The sequence below is a fragment of the Thermobia domestica genome, chromosome 1 (genome assembly GCF_964235325.1).
Source record: "Thermobia domestica chromosome 1, izTheDome1.hap1.1, whole genome shotgun sequence".
NCBI lineage: Eukaryota > Metazoa > Arthropoda > Insecta > Zygentoma > Lepismatidae > Thermobia > Thermobia domestica.
Window position 1 is genome coordinate 196,812,494 of NC_137454.1, and position 18,851 is coordinate 196,831,344.

General features: G+C 36.6%; 1 protein-coding gene across 6 annotated transcripts in view; it reads left to right on the forward strand.

The window, feature by feature from the left end:
- The window catches only part of LOC145692637 (uncharacterized), a 59,713-nt gene that overhangs the window by 5,762 nt on the left and 35,100 nt on the right, over positions 1 to 18,851 (forward strand). For 4 of the 6 annotated variants that reach the window (XR_014132625.1, XM_081768001.1, XM_081767993.1 and 1 more), the window contains exon 2: positions 5,807 to 5,982. The exons of the other annotated variants lie outside the window; for them this stretch is intronic. The gene's annotated coding sequence lies outside the window, so the exon portion shown is untranslated. The remainder of the gene's footprint in view (positions 1 to 5,806; positions 5,983 to 18,851) is intronic. 6 annotated transcript variants of the gene reach the window in all.

The window sequence follows — 18,851 nt, forward strand, 5'->3', positions numbered from 1 at the left end:
ATGAGTTATCCTATATATTATTCGAACAAGATTCTTCTTTACTATGACATCTTAGTGCTACAATGTATACATTAAAATACAACATCTAACTTATTTGTTATTTAATGCGCCCTGAAAGATTAAACATTATTTATAACATCACTGTTTTAATAATGATCAAAACTATTAATCATAGTAATTCGTGTTTCACCCTCGTTAATTATATTAATAAGCGACGATGTTTTTGATAATAATGAAATAAATATAATTAATGTAATAAAAGATAAATATTAATGAAGTGAAAAGATTTGTTATAAATGTATCTATATATATATATGAAATGTAATGAAGATATATACGAGGTGTGATCAAAATATAAAGAACATATGTAATTTAAGAACACTATTGTAAACGGACCAGTTGTTCTTGAAGATAAAAGCCAAGCTCACTCATGACTTTTATATTCAGTCCAATTGTCGGGCGACATTTTTATATAACGAAATACTTTGGATAGATTAATAATTACCTGTACCGTGGGCAGAAAGTGCTCATACATGTGCACTATACTTAATAGAATGTTAATTTAATAATAACAAAAGAAGAATGTTTTTAAGATATGTAAATTATTATTATTATGGGATAGTTGTTGCTATGTACATGTTTATGGATACCTAGTCAGCAAGTTTGTGTGCTTGACAGTTTGAAGGAAAATATATTATAAAGTATATCAGATAATAAACCATTTTAGCAACGTTCATCGACGTTATCATTCTAATAGAAAAGGTGAGAATAATGGTATATAATTATTAAAGATAATTTTTACATGCAAACAAATACTACCACTTAAGATTTATATATCTTACTAAGCCGAACCAGGTTGACGACTACCCTTGGTGAGTCGTTATAAAAATAGGAATAAAATACGTACAGGTCAACAAGTAATTTTCTCTCCTATTAATATAATAATAATAATAAGATTGTCGGGCTACTGTGCATTTTCGGTAATGCTCGGAAAATAGAATTGATCCTGGACCGCTCATTGGACCGATATTGTATTTTTACCCGTATGAATCGAGTTTCCCCGATTGAACCGTACGAATAGGGTTGACCTTATAACACAGTTTTTATAAAAACAAGCTTAGTCTGTCATTATTGTAAATGTGTTGTTTTACTTTATTATCGTAACACAAATCGTTCTTATTATCATGTATAAACTCATAACGAGACTATCGGGTCAAATGGTCCAAACAGGCCAAACACGGGTCAAATGGGTTTATCAGGTCTAAGGATCGAGTAAACCAAACGCTATGGGTATCGGGAGGGTACTATTTACCCGAAAAGTTCAAGCACTAATTATAGATTAAAGTCATACTTAAGAGCTTGGCATAATAGTTTGCATTCACTTTTTCTTTTCTTTTTTTTTTTTTTAAATTAGCCGACCAACGAATTTGCTGGTGCTCAAATCTAAATTATTTCATTATATTATGCAATGAGCATGAACGTCATTTACTATTAGGAGTTAGCGTGATGCGGTAATGTTAGTCTTTTATAAATATTATTATTATTATTATTATTATTATTATTATTATTATTATTATTATTATTATTATTATTGTTTATGCCCTTCATGCAACTTAGAATCAATCTCACGTAAAGCACTATATTAGACCTGATTGAACATTATTTTGAAAATTCTCACATAAATAGATAAAATAAACAATTAGAGCTTAACATTTCAAGAGTTTAAAACGTCCTCGTTTTCGTTTTCCTCACTTTCTGAGGACGATTGATCTATCTCGATTACATGATCCTTGTCTCCATCAAAAGCATTTTGCAAGACACGATAACTTTGTTCAATGTCCTGGGAAAAATTTATTATGATTATTATCTGGCCGACCGTCTGTCTATAATGACAATTTAAAAATTTTTTCTTCAAAAAAAGAAATGATTACAAAGCATTCTATTAAGTACCTAGATCCTCATATTTAATAATGTATGCAGGTTAATATCTGAGTAATAAAGCTATCATTATTTGTCACCGCCCTACAGCTCATTTTTGCGATTTAAAAGAAATATTGAAAAAGGATAGGTTTATTTTGAACTTTATTAACCAACCCTCGTATAAATCCAAATGTTCCAGAAACTCTTTGTCACCGCTTTGGAATGCCTTTTCATCTGTGTTAGTAGACTTCCGGTAGATTTCGTAACCATATACTGACATACGACGCAGAAACAACGACTCTCTTTGTGAACGTTCTCTAACTCCGGAAAATCGGGAAAGTCGCAAAAATACTTTACTTCTTGTTATTGCTCCACGCTGATTTGATTATTTAAAATGTCCGCACTTCTTCAGCCAAGGAGTGTGAACTTGGTAGTATACGTCATCATCGGGGCGCTCGAGCACCTAGAACTTATACACAATAGCTGACTGGACAAGGGAGCAGTTGCTCTGCACCTAATCGACGATGCAATCGTCGACGTTCGTTCCAACGCGCTTCTGAAAGCAGCATTCAGGCTGCCTATACTCACTTTTACTAATAGTCAATGACGTGCACGTAAACGTTCTGTGTTAAAATTCAAAGAGATAAAGTTTTTTATCTATATGTGGAAGTGATAGTTCGTTGTTCTTCACATCAAACTTGTTACGTAAGCGTACTCGTCTGATAATACGGCGACAACTTGGAATTCTCATCAAGGAAGTAGCAGTTGACATTTAACGTTGGGACTTCAACTTCAGAGACAGCTCGTATACAAGGGAGCAACTTCAACAGGCTAGCCGAAGAAACACGTGAGTTTATTAACACTTTAAGCCACCATCGTCATTTATTATCATAGCCACGCCGCCATCGTGTCAATAGTGTTAAATTGTTATGGTGAATATATATTGCAAATATAAAGGCATGTAATGTTTGTGTTCTCATAGTAACATTATATTTCTTTTATCGAAAAGCGACTTTATCATTTGTTACATGTTTATTACTTATTTTTCTTTACACGTGTAGCTAAACAACAAACTTTACGTTGCTTACATTTTCATCTACCATATTCCCAGTTATCGTAGGTGGAAACTGTAGGCATGGGCGAGTGATCGTATACGTCATGGCGTGACTGGGAATCACAATTAAGAAAAGGGGGAATGTATGAAAAATAAAAGTTGTTCCGAACCACGACGTAAATAACGATTACATATTAATTTCCTGTTTATAGTATCCTAATTTGTAGTTTGTCCAGTTTTATACACGTGAGGAATCACATTAGAAAGAAACTGATCAATTATTGGCCTGTCTAACGATATCATAATGTTAGAAATAATATACTTACGAGCAGAGCAGACAAACAGGCAGAATCTTTATTAAGCCTATTACTAATATTATTATTATTTGCAATAATAATAATGATAACTAAATTCCTGGCGCAACAGCCCTTAGAAGGCCTGGACTTATAGCACTCATTCCTGTGGAGTGTGTTTAGAGGTCTGCACGGGCTCGGACCGAGCCCGCGGACCGGACTCCGGCCTACAAAGCATGCATCACTTTGGGTCCGGGCCGGGCTCGCGCCGTAAGTTTTAAAATATACAACCATATTTCTGGAGAACTTAAAGGATAACTGCAAAATTAAACCTCCAATTACTGTAAATAAAATGCAATTTTGCGTTCATTAATAAGTTTCTGTGATTCGAGCTTATTTGATTATGACATGAGCTCGGGTGGGCTCGGGCCTACATGCTAAAACATATTTCGGACTCGAGTCGAGCCTCACGTTATAAATTCACGGGCCGGGCCGGGCCCGGGCTAAAAATTACGACCCCTGCAGACCTCTAGATGTGTTGTCAGTAGATCGGCTACTCTGAGGTAGTACCCTCGCCGTTAATGCTTTCTTCGTGGACTGCAGTTCGCTACTTTTTTCTTTCAAGTAGCTTCCAATTGTCTTCACGACGCTGGGTGGACGACGCAGCGCCAACACCGTCCGGTGAGTACGAATAGTCACACCTATCTTTCCTCTCACCAGACCCTGGACTGCTTGACTTCGTTGATCTCATGGAGAGTGATATTCCAGTGTGGCTAGGATGTTGGTAATAAAATAATAAATGCATATTGAAATAGTGAGGAAATTAGCTAGGAAATATAGATAAGTACTAATCTGACTCCCTGGAGCTACGGTCCATGAGGGGCTGTGTCTGCCGAATGTCGCAATACAACAAGCATCAGCTACGCACTGAAAATATTCGAGATAGGAAGAGCTCGGTTTTTAAACGGTGTTCCTATTCCTTTACGCAGTGGTCGAAGTGGAAGATCTAAGGAAGTATACCCCACATACTCCCCCTCTTCTATTTAGAGCATTGTCTTTACGTCATTTATGGAAATAACATAATGCAAAGGCTTGGATCGGGAGTAGAGAAGACTTGTTCTATTCGATAACATTTACATATTTCCCGACATAATTAACATCAAAGTAATTTGTGTTTTAAGCTGAACAAAGTAGAATAAAATAGCTTTCAAATATTGTCACATGATGTGGGCTGATTACAAAGTCTAACTACCGAAATATACGCTCTTCAATCATGCTGTAAAACTACAGATGCCAGAGGGAACAAACGCTGTACGACGCTACTATCATAACCGTAATGGGGTTAGCCATACTGAGAGCTTTATACAGTTCTACCTGAGTTGGAGCGGCAACGCCGAAATCTAGAAGAATTTATGGTAGGGACAAGTAAACCCTTAGATCTTGACCTTCGAGGAAAAAAATTGGTTATGTTTTGTCGCGTAGTATAGCTACAAACTATTCACGCGCTAGTAGGCGACATGGTGGGGTATGTATATTTGTAGGTGACCATTTAGGTTTTAAGGAAATAGATGTAAGTCAATTAGTTGTTGAATTGCATTTTGAAATAATTGCTATTTCAATTGAAAACCTGTGTATAATTTGTATCTATAGGACATCAGCAGGAAATATTAATGTATTCTTTAGGAATCTTAAAACTGCTTTTGAGTCTTTGTGTAAGAAATATAGTGCGGTAATAATTTGTGGTGACACTAACATTGACAGGCTGGTTCAATCAATAGAAAAAACAAAATGTCAAAATATATTAGATATGTTTGGGTTGCAGCCTCTTATTAGAGAACCAACTAGAGGGAAATTGCGTTAGATCAAATAATGATAAGCAAACAATACACAGAGTCATTTACTTCTTCGAATATCTTTAACCCAGGCTTTTCTGACCATGATGCAATAATAGGGCAAATACACATATCTCAAATATTCGTACGTACTCAATCAAAAATTATAACAAAGAGATGTTTCTCAAAAATTAATATTAATTACTTTCTAAACTTGCAAGCACAAGAAACCTGGCACAAAATATATGAAATTGGTGATACGGATGGTAAATTATGTATTCTCTAGATACATTTCTCTTTCACTTCAATACTGCGTTTCCCAGAAAGAACTACAGTAAGGTTAGGATGGGGAAAACATGGGTCACTATAGGAATTAGGACTTCTAAACTCAAACTACTTGAGTTATGAAAAAAAAGAAAGAAAAAAAAGAAAACTAAAAACGTGTAATGCTGTAACACCTCAATTTATTGAATATGTGAAATACTATAAAGAGACGTACAAAAGAGTCATAAAAACGGCAAAGCTTTTATACACTACAAATTACATCTTAGCAGCGAGAAATAAAAGTAAAGCTATGTGGAAGTTAATTAGTGGTAAGATGAATAAGGTAAAAACAATAGGAATGGATGCAATAAAAATAAACTCTCAAGTAGTATGTAACCCAGATAAAATTGCAAATCATTTTAATAAATATTTCTTAACTTTAGAAACATTTAACCCAATCAAAATAACTCATCAAGAAAATAACTGGGAGCTACAGAGCGGAATACCTAAGTCGCTTTTTCTGAAACCAGCTACACTAGAGGAAATCTTACAAATAATAAAAAGCTTAAAAAGTTCCAGCTCTCCAGGTTGGGATGAAGGGCCATCCATGGTTATAAAGGTAAGTTCTCTTGTTGTTGCACATCAACTCTGATATAATAAATCATTCATTTTTGACAGGAATTTTTCCTACGCGGCTTAAGCTGTCTAGAGTTACACCTGTGTATAAAAAGGGAAGTAAATTGGAGTTAAATAATTATCGTCCTATTTCAGTTTTGTCGTACTTTTCTAAAATATTTGAGTTAGCAATTCTAGCGCGACAAAATGACTTTTTCTTTTTAAATAATATAATATCCACAATTCAACACGGGTTTCAAAGCTAGAAGTCAACCAACACTGCAATCTTTAATTTCATCTCTGATGTAGCAATGGATATGAACAAAGCAAAACATGTGATTGGTATTTTTGTTGATTTATCTAAGGCGTTTGATTCTATAGACCATGGTATTTTGCCAGAAAAATTGTATTCTTATGGCATCAGAGGTGTGGCAAAGAATTGGGTAAAGTCGTATTTATCTGAACGTAGTCAAACTGTGGGCATCTGTAAAGAGGTAAATGGCAGAAGAAAAATGTTTAAATCATCTGTAATGAAAGTTTCAAAACTAGTACCACAAGGATCAATATTGGGTCCTCTTTCATTTCTTGTATATATTAATGATTTGGTTAACAGTCTAGGCTGTGTGAAGTCAACATTGTATGCTGATTGCATAAATGTTCTTGTTAGTGGAGACTCAGTAAATGAAGCAGAAACGCTCACTACAAAGATGCTAATAAAAATTATTAGTTGGTTAAACATAAATAAATTAACTATGAATTTAGGAAAAATTAACATTGTCAAATTTCGATTCCCGGGCCAAGGAAATGAACTTGTACCAATAACTGTAGACACTAGAATTATCTCCAATAACATCTATTAAATTTCTTGGAATATATGTTAATGAAGATTTAACATGGAATATTCATGTTGAATACGTTAATACTAAACTCAGTTCATTCTGCTTTGCATTCCGTAGGTTGCAAGGTAGTTTGTGCATGGAAGCTGACATGTCCTTATACTATAGCAAAGATTTTTCAATAATAAACTAAGATGTTATATTTTGGGGGAATTCGAGAATAATGTTTAGTATGCCTGAACGATCCTCATGTAAAAATGTTTTAAAAAAATATAAGTTATTGACATTACCTAGTTTATATATATATTACACAATTATGTATGTAATCGAACACAAGGATCTATTTACATTAGCTAGTACGATTCACTCATAGAATACTAGGCAGAATTGTAATATGTATATTACCCAGCAGAACTATGAAAATTTAAGCAAAACTTTATATATGAATTGTATAAAATTATATAACAAATTACCAACAAAGTATAAAGACATTAACGAAAAACTGATATTCAGAAATACTCTGTTAGAATTATTGTTAGAAAAGAGCTATTACTCTGTGGAAACCTATCTTACTGATAGCACTGTTCAACAAATTTTCATCGAAAGTATGTAAATTCTTTGAAATTGCGATTTTTACATTCATTTAAGCATAATATGAAAGAAAATGATAATAGAAAAATTTTCTTAGCTCAGATTGTGAAAAAAACGCCCTTGTACAACAGTAGCTGTATATATACAAATATATTAATATTTATAGAACATTTACGCAAAATCCTTGTAAAAACCTACATTTCACTTTTTTTTATCTATTTCACTGTGATGTGATAAGCTGGGGGGTTAAGAAGTACCCTAACCTATAGCTTTCTATAGCCTTGTACTTCCTTTTTCAAAATTGCGCAAATACCAGTTTCACAGCGATACAGAAAATAAAGTAACCGTGGTCAAGTTAAACATCAACAATTCCGTAATAAAAATCAGTATTAACATCAAAACATGAAAAATATGTACAAATACCTTTTTGTGCAAGAACTAAACTGCAATGTAGACAAAAGTTTCAAGTGATCCCTTGTACAGGATTATGTTTATTTTATTTTGAGCGTCTTCGCTTGGCTTGCCTTTTGTAGGTTACATCTGGAGCATCCCTAGCAATAGTCCAACAGTAGTCGGCCAATATGTTAGAACTCCACTTTTCCTCATATCTCTTCTCCATGGCTGCAATATCTTGATGGAAACGCTCACCATGTTCGTCACTTACTGCTCCACAATCTTCGGGAAAGAAGTCTGGATGTGAATGAAGAAAGTGGAGTTTCAGAGACATATTGCAACCAAGATTTTCGTAGCACAATAACAACTTTGCTACTAGTTGTTTGTAATTTGTTGCTCGGTGTCTTCCCGATTCCATGTCAGAAGGGCCCGGACAAAAGGGCGAGGACAGAAAGGCCCGAGTCAAAACGGCCCCGCGTCAAAAGGGCCCTGGTCAAAACGGCCCGGGTCAAGAGGGCCCCGCGACAAAAGGGCCCGAGTCAAAAGAGCTTCACATCAGAAGGACCCCGCGAGAAAGGGCTTGAATCGAAAGAGCTCAGGTAGAAATAGTCCCACGGAGAAGAAAGCCTGAAATCAAAACAGAAGTGGAAATCAGATGCACGAGGGGATAGTGCCACCTTAATAAGAAGAAGTGATTGTCCAATAGAAGGAAGAATATCAGTGGTTATTACAGACAAAAAGGAAACTTCAATGGTGTTCTTAATTTTGTTTGGTTGCTGTTTGTTCTGCAATAATCCCTATTGCTTAAGTCGGTTCTCGATGAAAGTTTGCTTTCAACCGCGTCTCTCTGAGTTTGTACACGTGGAAGACCCGTGTTCGATTCCCGGCGGGATCTCATGTGGTTCGAATTCCACGTTAATAGTAGGTCCACATCTCATACAGCCTCGCTGCTGAAAGGGATGCTAAAGTGAAAATCTTATATCATATTTCTGAGTTTGTATTCTCGAGACCTAGCCTAATCAGACTATCTATTAATGACTGTTTCCTTAGTTCTAAAATTAAATTTCTGCCCCTGAATCAAAGTAGAAAAATATGTATTATATGAATAATATTATCTTGAAAACGTTTCTTTAATTTTGGTGTAAGAACATACATGTGGATCTCCATACAGGGTTAGTCAAAAGTATTGGGACAGAACAATAATAACGACACGCGTGGACGGAGGAAAAATCAAATGTTGCAATTGGTGTTATTGCAAAAATTGCATTGGCTTGGAGTGTGGTTACCGTGGAAGCCATTTTGAGTTACACTATATTGCGGATCGTACATTTTTAATGGAAAAGGATATGATCTTACACTTCAGTTTAGGCTTATATTTCCACAAATGTGAATGTGAACTCATTTTTGACACATTACCATTTGTTTATGAGACAGGGTGTTTGACATATGTATCTAATAGAAAAAAGTATCATGACAGGGCAGTAACAAAGAGACAAATGGACAAAGGAAAAGCAAATGTTACAGGTTGGTATTGGTGTTAAAACTGCGTTAAATGATCATGACACCCAACTTGAATTCCGCATATTATATACCATAAAATATTTTCAAATAGACAGGGGTACTTGTGTCACATAAATTTAGGCTAGAATCTTGCTACAAACGATAATCTGAATTAGGGATGCGCACGAGACAAGATTTGAGGCTGTCTTGTCTCAAAAATGTACTGTAAATGTGATGTCTCGACTCGAAAAATGTGCATTTTTCTATTGGAAGAGCTGTGTCTTGACTCGGGTATTATCAAGAAAATTCTGTCTCGACTCGTCTCGTTCGCATCCCTTACTGAGTCGACTTTTGACCGATCTCTATTCATTTACGCGATAATGTGTGCTAAGTTTGACATTTTTTTCTAGTAGAAGAAAGTATTTAGACAGGTAACTAATAAATAGTACTTCATTGTGTTCTTAACGTTTCTGTTCGTTTGCTTGCGTTTGTAAAATATTCAGAAGTTACCACATATGTATAATATATTTTAATAGTAAGTATATTTGTGATTAATTGTTACTTTACGACTATAAAGCAATAGAATGCTCTTAATGTGCAGTTTCGAATATTTGGCAGAGCTCAACAACGTCGTTCAAATAGTAGTGGATGATAACGATGTTTCTTCTGGTCAGTGTATTGTACCATGTAGAGTTAATACGGGAAGGATATAATGGTAGAATTGCTAGAAAGAAACCATGTTTTACCCAAATTAAGAAATATAAGATACTTAAATTTTCTAAGAGATTTTGAAAATAAACCCAAAAACTGGTGAGAATGTTTTTTATCGACGAATTTAAGTTAAACCTGCATGAATATGATGGTAGAATAATAGTGTTTCGACAAGTGAATACAGAAATAAATGTCAGGAACTTCCAGCCTACTTTAAAATACAGAAGAAATATATCTTAACGTTCTTAGAAGGACTTCTAATTTTATCAAGATATTGATCCCAAACAAAGTATATGTTGTAAAGAAAAGATTGCTTTAAAACTGCCCAAAAGTGCGCTAAACTCCACCACACAGTACCAGCTTTAATCCCATTGAGAATCTTTGGAACGAATTGCAACGTAAGGTCAATATATACTAGTTATGGTGAAAGAAGGTTTGAGAAAAGCATTACGTACGGATTGGAACAATATTTCCCCACACTACACCAGGAAAATTGTAACAACGATGCCGAAATGCTTAAAGAAAGTTATAAATCGTTGTGTGTTTGCTATTAAATACTAACTGTATTAACTTGGAGGGATAAAATAATTTTAGAGGACATTTTATAGTAGTTTGTTTAATAATATCTGAATATTTATGTGATCAACAGTGCCCACATTCCCATTCAATGTAGTTTTTGCAACAACACACACTTGCAACATTTGCTTTTCCTCCGCCACATTATTATTTTATTGTCCTGATACTTTTGTCTACTACACACTAATGTCAAACATAGCACACTTTCCTCGTAAAAGAATGAGGATTGGTAAAGAATGAATCATATTCTCGTTTGTAGGAAAATTCAATCCTAAATTGATGTGCTAAACATACTCCTTTCCATTTAAAAATATTATGTGATATTCAATATGGCGGAATCTAGGATGGCTGTCATTATGTCCACGCGCTCACTCAGTGCAGTTTTCGCATCAACACACCTGCAACCTTTTACTTTTCTACGTCTACGTGTCTCTTTGCCTGTCCAGATACTTTGGTCTACTAGATACAAATGTCAAACGTAGCACCCTATCTCGCAAACGAATGAAGATAGATTTAAAAAAAATGAGTTCTTCTTCTCATCTGTGGGAACATTCTACCCGAAATTGATGTGTCAAACCAACTTCTTTCCATTCAAAACATATTGTGTGATATCAAGTATCGCAGAATCCACCATCTGCAATATTTACTTTACCTCCGTCTACGCGTATCGTTATTACTGCTCTGTCGTAACATTTTTACTAACTATATTTTTCCACATGTATGTTCTTTCAACACAAATAAACACGTATGTCCACGTAATATTTTTCATCTAATAAGTATTTTTATACTTCTGAAGTTTTGCAGGTTATATCCCAGATTTCTTGACGTCGGGCCTTTTTGTCAGGGGGCCCTTCTGACCAGGGTCCTTTTGACTCAAGCCCTTATGACTGGGGCCCTATTGACTAAGGCCTTTCTGTCCTCGCCCTTTTGTTCGGGCCCTTCTGACGTGACACCAGTTATAGGATAGGAAGAGATCATATACAGAGGTACAACAGTTATTTAATGCTACATTTTCCGAATGTCTCTTAGTAAACTGCCTAAGAGACCATTGAATGGTTTGCAGAAAGGTACCGCATGCGATCACGAAGGCCGAAACAATGTAGCAATTTGGCAGTTTCTTTGAATTTACAATCTTTTGTGGAAATTCCGCATTCATTGATAACCAGTTGCCAACAAGCTAGGTGTTTCCCAGAGTTCAGCGCAATAAATTTTTGTACGCTATGCTCTTTATGTAAAGTCATTCTGAAGTATGATTAGTACCATACTAAAGAGTTCGATTAACATATGTTAATTGCAGTAGTCAAAACTTTATTCACTAATTGTATGTCAATTATACGCTAATCATACATCAAAACGACTCTGCATAAGGCGGTATAAGTTTAAATCCTAGGAGAATGCGTTTAGTGCATGAAATAACGGAAGACGAATTTGATCACCGCATTGAGTTTTGCGAAGTAATGATATGAAATATCGATGACAGCAATATTGTCGTAAATGACATGGTATTCTCTGGTAACTTTCAGACTTTCAGTTTAACGTCCCACATTATGCCCTTTAGGATGACGATGATTAAAGCAGGTGAATGATTATGAAAGAACGGGTGAAATCAAAAGGAAACGAGGGTACCCCGGGAAAACTCACGTATACAATATTGTCCACCACAACCTTACTTGGCCGGGAATCGAACCAGTAGTCCTACACACCCGAGCTAAGCGTTCTACCACTGAACCACCGTGCCCCTCCCTCTTGTATTCTTTGATGAAGTGATATTTACCTTATATGGTCTGGTGAACCGAAAAAATTATCACTATTGGAGTGATGAAAACCCACATTGATGGGATGTTATTTCCAAGAACAAAAGTGCAGAAGGTACTGACAGAAATAAACTACATTCTTAATTAGAAATATTACGAATGATATAAGAGAGATCTTAAGTTAAAGGTAGGAATGCAAAATATTTTTTGAATACGAACTGTGGTTTAATTAGGAATACAGCTGGTAAATAATAATATTGGACTACAAAAAAAGGTATTCAGAAGTCTTGCTAGAGGAAATATAAATATATTGAGATTATTATTATTATTATTATTATTATTATTATTATTATTATTATTATTATTATTATTATTATCGAATTGAAAATTCAATGGTGCATCTGAAATCAGGTAAAAGATCAGAAAAAAGTACGTGTAGCCAACAAGCGGTAAGAAATGTGTGAAGTATTAAGGGCTTGCATTGAGGGTGCCAGGTAAACATGATTGGAAGCCACTGATATACGATATTGCATTGAGCACAACTTCTTCGGTACACGTCGTTCTTTGTCCAGGCCTTACTGACATGCAATCAAATAAAAAATAATGAAACAAGAAGTATATTGTAAACAAATAATTCTTACTAAAAACTATTATATATATTTTCTCCACTAAATCTCATCAAATTATATATATAGATATATATAATATTAACAACTTGACTTCGGTGAACATTACATTATTCTTATTATATATTAACGGTGCTAACCTAACACGAAGCCTTATAATAAGGATTTAAAAACGGTTGAAAGACAAATGACAAACATTACAAACAAATAGCATTTGTTTGTATTTTCTGTTGCATCTGATCAGATTTTATACGTATATATTTATTTTACATTACAGTATATTTTTTGAACAACTTGACTTTGATTAACGTTACATTATGATCATTATATTTTAGAAGTACCAATGTTGCATAAAGTCTTAATAAGATAAAAAGAGTGAAAGAAAAAGACATTACTAACAAAAAGTATTTTTGAGATAAACATATTACATTTATTATATTTGAAAAGTACTTACTTAACATGAATCCTTACAAACAAAGAAAAATCTTCATATCGTGTCGATTAAATTATATATATATATATATATATATATATATATATATATATATATATATATATATATATATATATATATAATATGTGATTCGGGTGTAAAAGGGAGAGTGTCACTTTTTGGCAAAAAATGAGATGTTCGTCAAATTTTAACGCCTATAAATGGATATTTTCTTTTGCAAAAAAAAACAAATGATAATATCAATAGTATATATACTCCAAACTACTTCGTGTTGACATTAGACCTTTTAGTCCCAAGTCGCAGATATATATAAAGTATGTGAACTTACATTGAAAAATTCTGGCTACTTTAATCTGTTTTGAAATTCTTCCAACTTATATTGGAATAAGTTTATTATCATTTTTGCTTAACTTTCCAAATGCCAAATACGATTGACATTTGTCTCAAACTGCTTACGTGGATTGCAAATTAAAATTGTGAGCCAAGCCACGAAGATACAGATGGTGATCAGAAAAATGGAAACACCTGAACGAAATTGCAACTTACCAGATTAATATGGTGTCGGGCCACATTTCGCCTTCAGAACAGCCTTGATGCGACGTGGGATGGAGGCATAGAGGTCGTGAATGGTAGCAAGTGGAATTTTACACCATTCCTCGTGCAGGGCATCGGCCAGTTCTGTGAGAGAGGATGGAGGTGGAAATCGTCGCCGGAGTCGTGTTTCCAAGACGGACCACAGATGTTCAATTGTGTTGAGATCTGGGGATTGGGAGGGCCAAGGGAGGTGTTGAACTTCATCCCGATGTTCCTCAAACCACGCTGCAACAACGCCAGCTGTATGAATGGGTGTTTTATCATCCTGGAAGATGGTGTCATTGTCCGGGAACAACATCCGGACCATAAGATGCAAGTGGTCTCCTAAAATTGCGACAAAATCGTTGGCAGTGATTCGTCCGCTAAGTGTGACCACAGTACCCAATGAAAACCATGATATGGCGGCCCACAGCATCACCGAGCCGCCGTCATGTTTCACAGTTGGGCGGAGACACTGCAGATCATAAGCTTCTTTGGGCGTTCTCCACACAAAAACACGGTCCGTGGTTGGGAAAAGGGTGAAGGATGACTCACGACCATATCACACGTTTCCAGTCCTCAACGGTCCAAATTGCATGGTCGCGGCACCATTTGCGGCATGCGAAAGCGTTATGGTCCCTGATGACCGTTTTGGCCCGTGCAACACGACCCCGTAAGTTCATGTTATGTAACTCGCGGCGGACTGTGATTGTCGCAAAAGGGTGGGGGAAGTGCTGATTGAGCTCCTCCGTCACTTACTCCGCAGTGGCACGATGGTTCTGCGTGCCAATGCGCTTTAATACCCGGTGTGACCTGTCATTCATGATTTTCTACCGCCCACTGTTCCGCTTCCCCGATGTGGTTTTCCCGTGTGTTGTGTAGGCCGTTATCACCTTCCACCTATCACCTCACACTGTCCCACGCGACACACTTAACACAGTAGCCACTGCCGTCACACTCACTCCACATAACTGCGCACCAACAATTTGCCCTCTTTGAAAATCTGAGAGTTTTCCCATTTTACACTACCTCCGTCTGCTGCAGCCACTGGACACTATTCCACTGCGCCTGACGTAGTATGGAGACCGACCTAACACACCACTACCAGCGGTCCGGCTTTGCGGGCGCCACGACACCACTGCCAACCCATAGAACTGACGTGTTGCCAACTACAGGTGTTTCCATTTTTCTGTTCACCACCTGTAGTTCTCTAAAGGTCTTTGAGCACATTCCTGTACAATAGTACGTACTCGACTTCCAGTTACTCTGTATTTTTTTCTGCCGGTGGCCAATACTTGTCTAGCAACTTCTATTAATTTGATCAACAGATTGCTCGTTTAACCGTGTATATTCGACGATAACCGTTTGCGATAAGATAAAATTCGTTGCGCCATATAATTTTATGATAAAATTACGCGCATCTCTTTACTTTATTTCATAGTTCTACCATATTCACTTTTTAATATTCGGCGATAGTTGCCATCGAAATTCATACAGTTATACGCATAATAATAATAATAATAATAATAATAATAATAATAATAATAATAATAACAGAATGACAATATCAATTACGTGAACAATACCTTCGAATAAAGAAAAAAATAACTGTCTCGCTGGGATTCGAACCCGGGTCACTGAAATGGCAGTTCTTTGCTTTCACTTGATACAAAGATAAGAAAATAAACTAGTAGTTATGTTACATAAACATAGCACACACTATTTTTACACGTGTTGATGCAATTCAAAGAATGCGAAAATAATCTCTGCCGGCTTTTCTTCTTTAGAAATTAGAAGTTACGGTCAGGAAGAATTGCAGTAATATAAATCGGGACCAGTTAAAAACAATGAGGTAGCCTCATCTTAAAGAACGCTTCGCGATATTTTCCTCATTGACGAAGGTTTATATCATTTGTTTTTGAGTTAAAGAAGGAAACCTCGAGTAAGTCATTGTGACACTCATAAGGAATGTCTCCGTATACGAGTTTTAGTACGAGTATTTTGTGTATAGTCTTACATGCAATGCTTTTAACTAGCTAATAGTTTAGGCGGAAGATGAAGTGACGAGGTGGGTAAGTATTTAGCGCATTGATCTTATATTCGGCGGACCCGCGTTCAAATCCCGGTCAGGTTCTAAGTTTTTCAAATGCTTCAATTTCAATTTCAATACATACCCCCCTGGGGATCCTGGCTTTTTGGGCTATTTTTTAGACTTTCAGTCAAGCAGCTACTGCATCGTCACTGTTTATCCTAGGATCATGGTTCATATCTCATTCTCTTCAGAATAGAGATGGCTTTCAAATGGTATCACTTGCATGCTCATACCATATGCCAGAAGAGGGAAAAGTGATATCAAAGGGAAAATTTCAGGGGGGAATTTTTTCAAATTTTGGGTCCCTCTGGAGCGGCCCTGTGTGAACATAGAGATCTCAAAAAAATCTGATAAATAGTACTTGATAAACTAAATGTGTGTACCAAATTTCAAGTTTCTATCTTGAATAGTAAGGGCGGGAGAAATTTTATCAAGAATCCCCACAATGCCCCAAATTACCGCAAAACACCATGATCTCAGGGAAAAAATTTCCTGAGACATCCCTAATTACCCTAGGGTAATAATTCGACCGTCATTCTCTTCAGAATAGAACTGCCTTTCGGACGGTATGACTCACGTGTCTCCATCATGTATCTAAGGCGGGAAAATCACGAATTACGGAATTTTTTGAATCAATTTCGCTTTTTTAAATTCCCCCCCTGAACCCCCTGTTTTAACGCAGAAATCGGGGGGAAAATCTGGTAAATACTACTCGGTGGAGTGAATATTTGTGCAAAATTTCAATCTTCTACGTGCAAAAGTAAGCCCGCAAAAATATACCGACAGTACCCCATATGCCCCTATACAGAAGTATATTTTGATAAAAATTCCTGAGACATCCGTAATTACCCTAGGATAATAATCCGACCGTCATTCTCTTCAGAATGGAACTGCCTTTCAGACGGTATGACTCGCGTGTCTCCATCATGTATGTGAGGCGGGAAAATCACGAATTACGGGATTTTTTTGGTCTAAATATCCCTTTTTTCAAGTTTTTTTCCTCTGGACCCCCTGTTTTAACGTAGAGATCTGAAAAAAATCTGATAAATACTACTAGGTAGGCTGAATGTTTGTGCACAATTTCAATCTTCTAGGAGCAAAAGTAAGCCCGCCAAAAATATATATACCGACAATGTACCATATTCCCGTATACAGAGGGATATTTTGTAAAAATTCCCTGAGACATCCCTAATTATCCTAGGATCATGGTTTGCACATCATTTTCTTCAGAATAGAACAGCTTCTCAGACGTTATGACTCACCTGTCTCCATCATGTATCTAAGGCGGGAAAATGACGAAAAACGGGATTTTTGGAGTAAAAATATCCTTTTTTCAACACTTTGCCCCTCTGGATCCCCCCTGTTTTAACGCAGAAATCTGAGAAAAATCTGGTAAATACTACTCGGTGGATTGAATGTTTGTGCAAAATTTCAATCTTCTACGTTCAAAAATAAGCCCGCTAAAAATAATGAACATAGGCTTCATAAGTGAAAATATGTATTTCAAAATTATGACGTCATCACCTCCTACGTCTGGACGCAGGACGGTCTGAAACCATACGTAATGTCTTCTACAATGCCTCTGGACTTGATAAACAAAAAAAAAACGGACGAAAAAGATCAAATAGATGAGAAATAACGCAGTGTACCATGAAACACCCGTATGGTACAAATTATACTATAAGGAGCCCAAAGGCAAGCAAGATTTTCTCTCCTCCAGAAAGAAAAAAATGTTGGAATGAGGAGAATTGGAGAAGGTCTCTCAATGAAGGCAATAATTTACTAACTTATTTCCAGCAGTTGTTCTAGATTTGATATTTTCGTCTACTTCCTCTTTCTTTTTCTTTCCTTCTTTCCTTTTGTTTCATACTCCCGAATTTTGCGCCACCTTACTTCGGCAGCCAGGGCCGTTGCCCCGCTCACCCGCACCATGACACGGCACTGATCAATACCTACCTGCAACACTTTTCTCTGTTCACATGAATCGTAACTGGTCTGTCGTAATAACTTTGACTAACACTGTATACAGATATACATGTACGTTCTTTCAACACAAATCAGGTGGTGTCCACTGAATACTTTTAATCTAATAAGCATTTTTATATTTCTCATGCTTTTCACGCTATATCTCAGGCTTTTTTGACGTGAGGCCCTTTCATCGCGGGGTCCTTTTGACTCGGGGTCCCTTTTGGCGCAGGGCCTTTTTGACTCACGCCCTTTTGCCGAGGGCCCTTTTGACCCGGCATCTTTTGACGCGGGGCCCATTCCACTTTTGTCCTTATGACCGGTGCCCTTTTGACGTGGGGCCCTTTTGACTCGGGTTTTTTGTCGCGGGGCCCTTATGACCGGGGCCCTTTTGACGCGGGCCTTTTTGTCGCGGGGCCCTTTTGACTCGGGCCCTTTTGACTCGGGCCTTTTTGTCGCGGGGCCCTTTTGACCCGGGCCCTTATGACCGGGGCCCTTTTGACGCGGGGCCGTTTTGACTCGGGCCTTTTTGTCCTCGCCCTTTTGTCCGGGCTCTTCTGACGTGACACCGTCTTCCCAAGAACTGTGAACAAACACTCTTCAAGCTTTCCCACGCAGCTTTCTCCTCACCTTGGAGAATTTCGTCGAACTTGTGATCTTTGAATAGTTGCCTAATCTGTGGCCCTATGAAAACACCCTCTTTAACTTTGGCATCATTAATCGAGGGAATTGTCCTCTTAGGTACTTATGGGCCTCATCCTCTTGGTTCATGCTCTTAACAAAACTTTTCATAAGTCCTAAT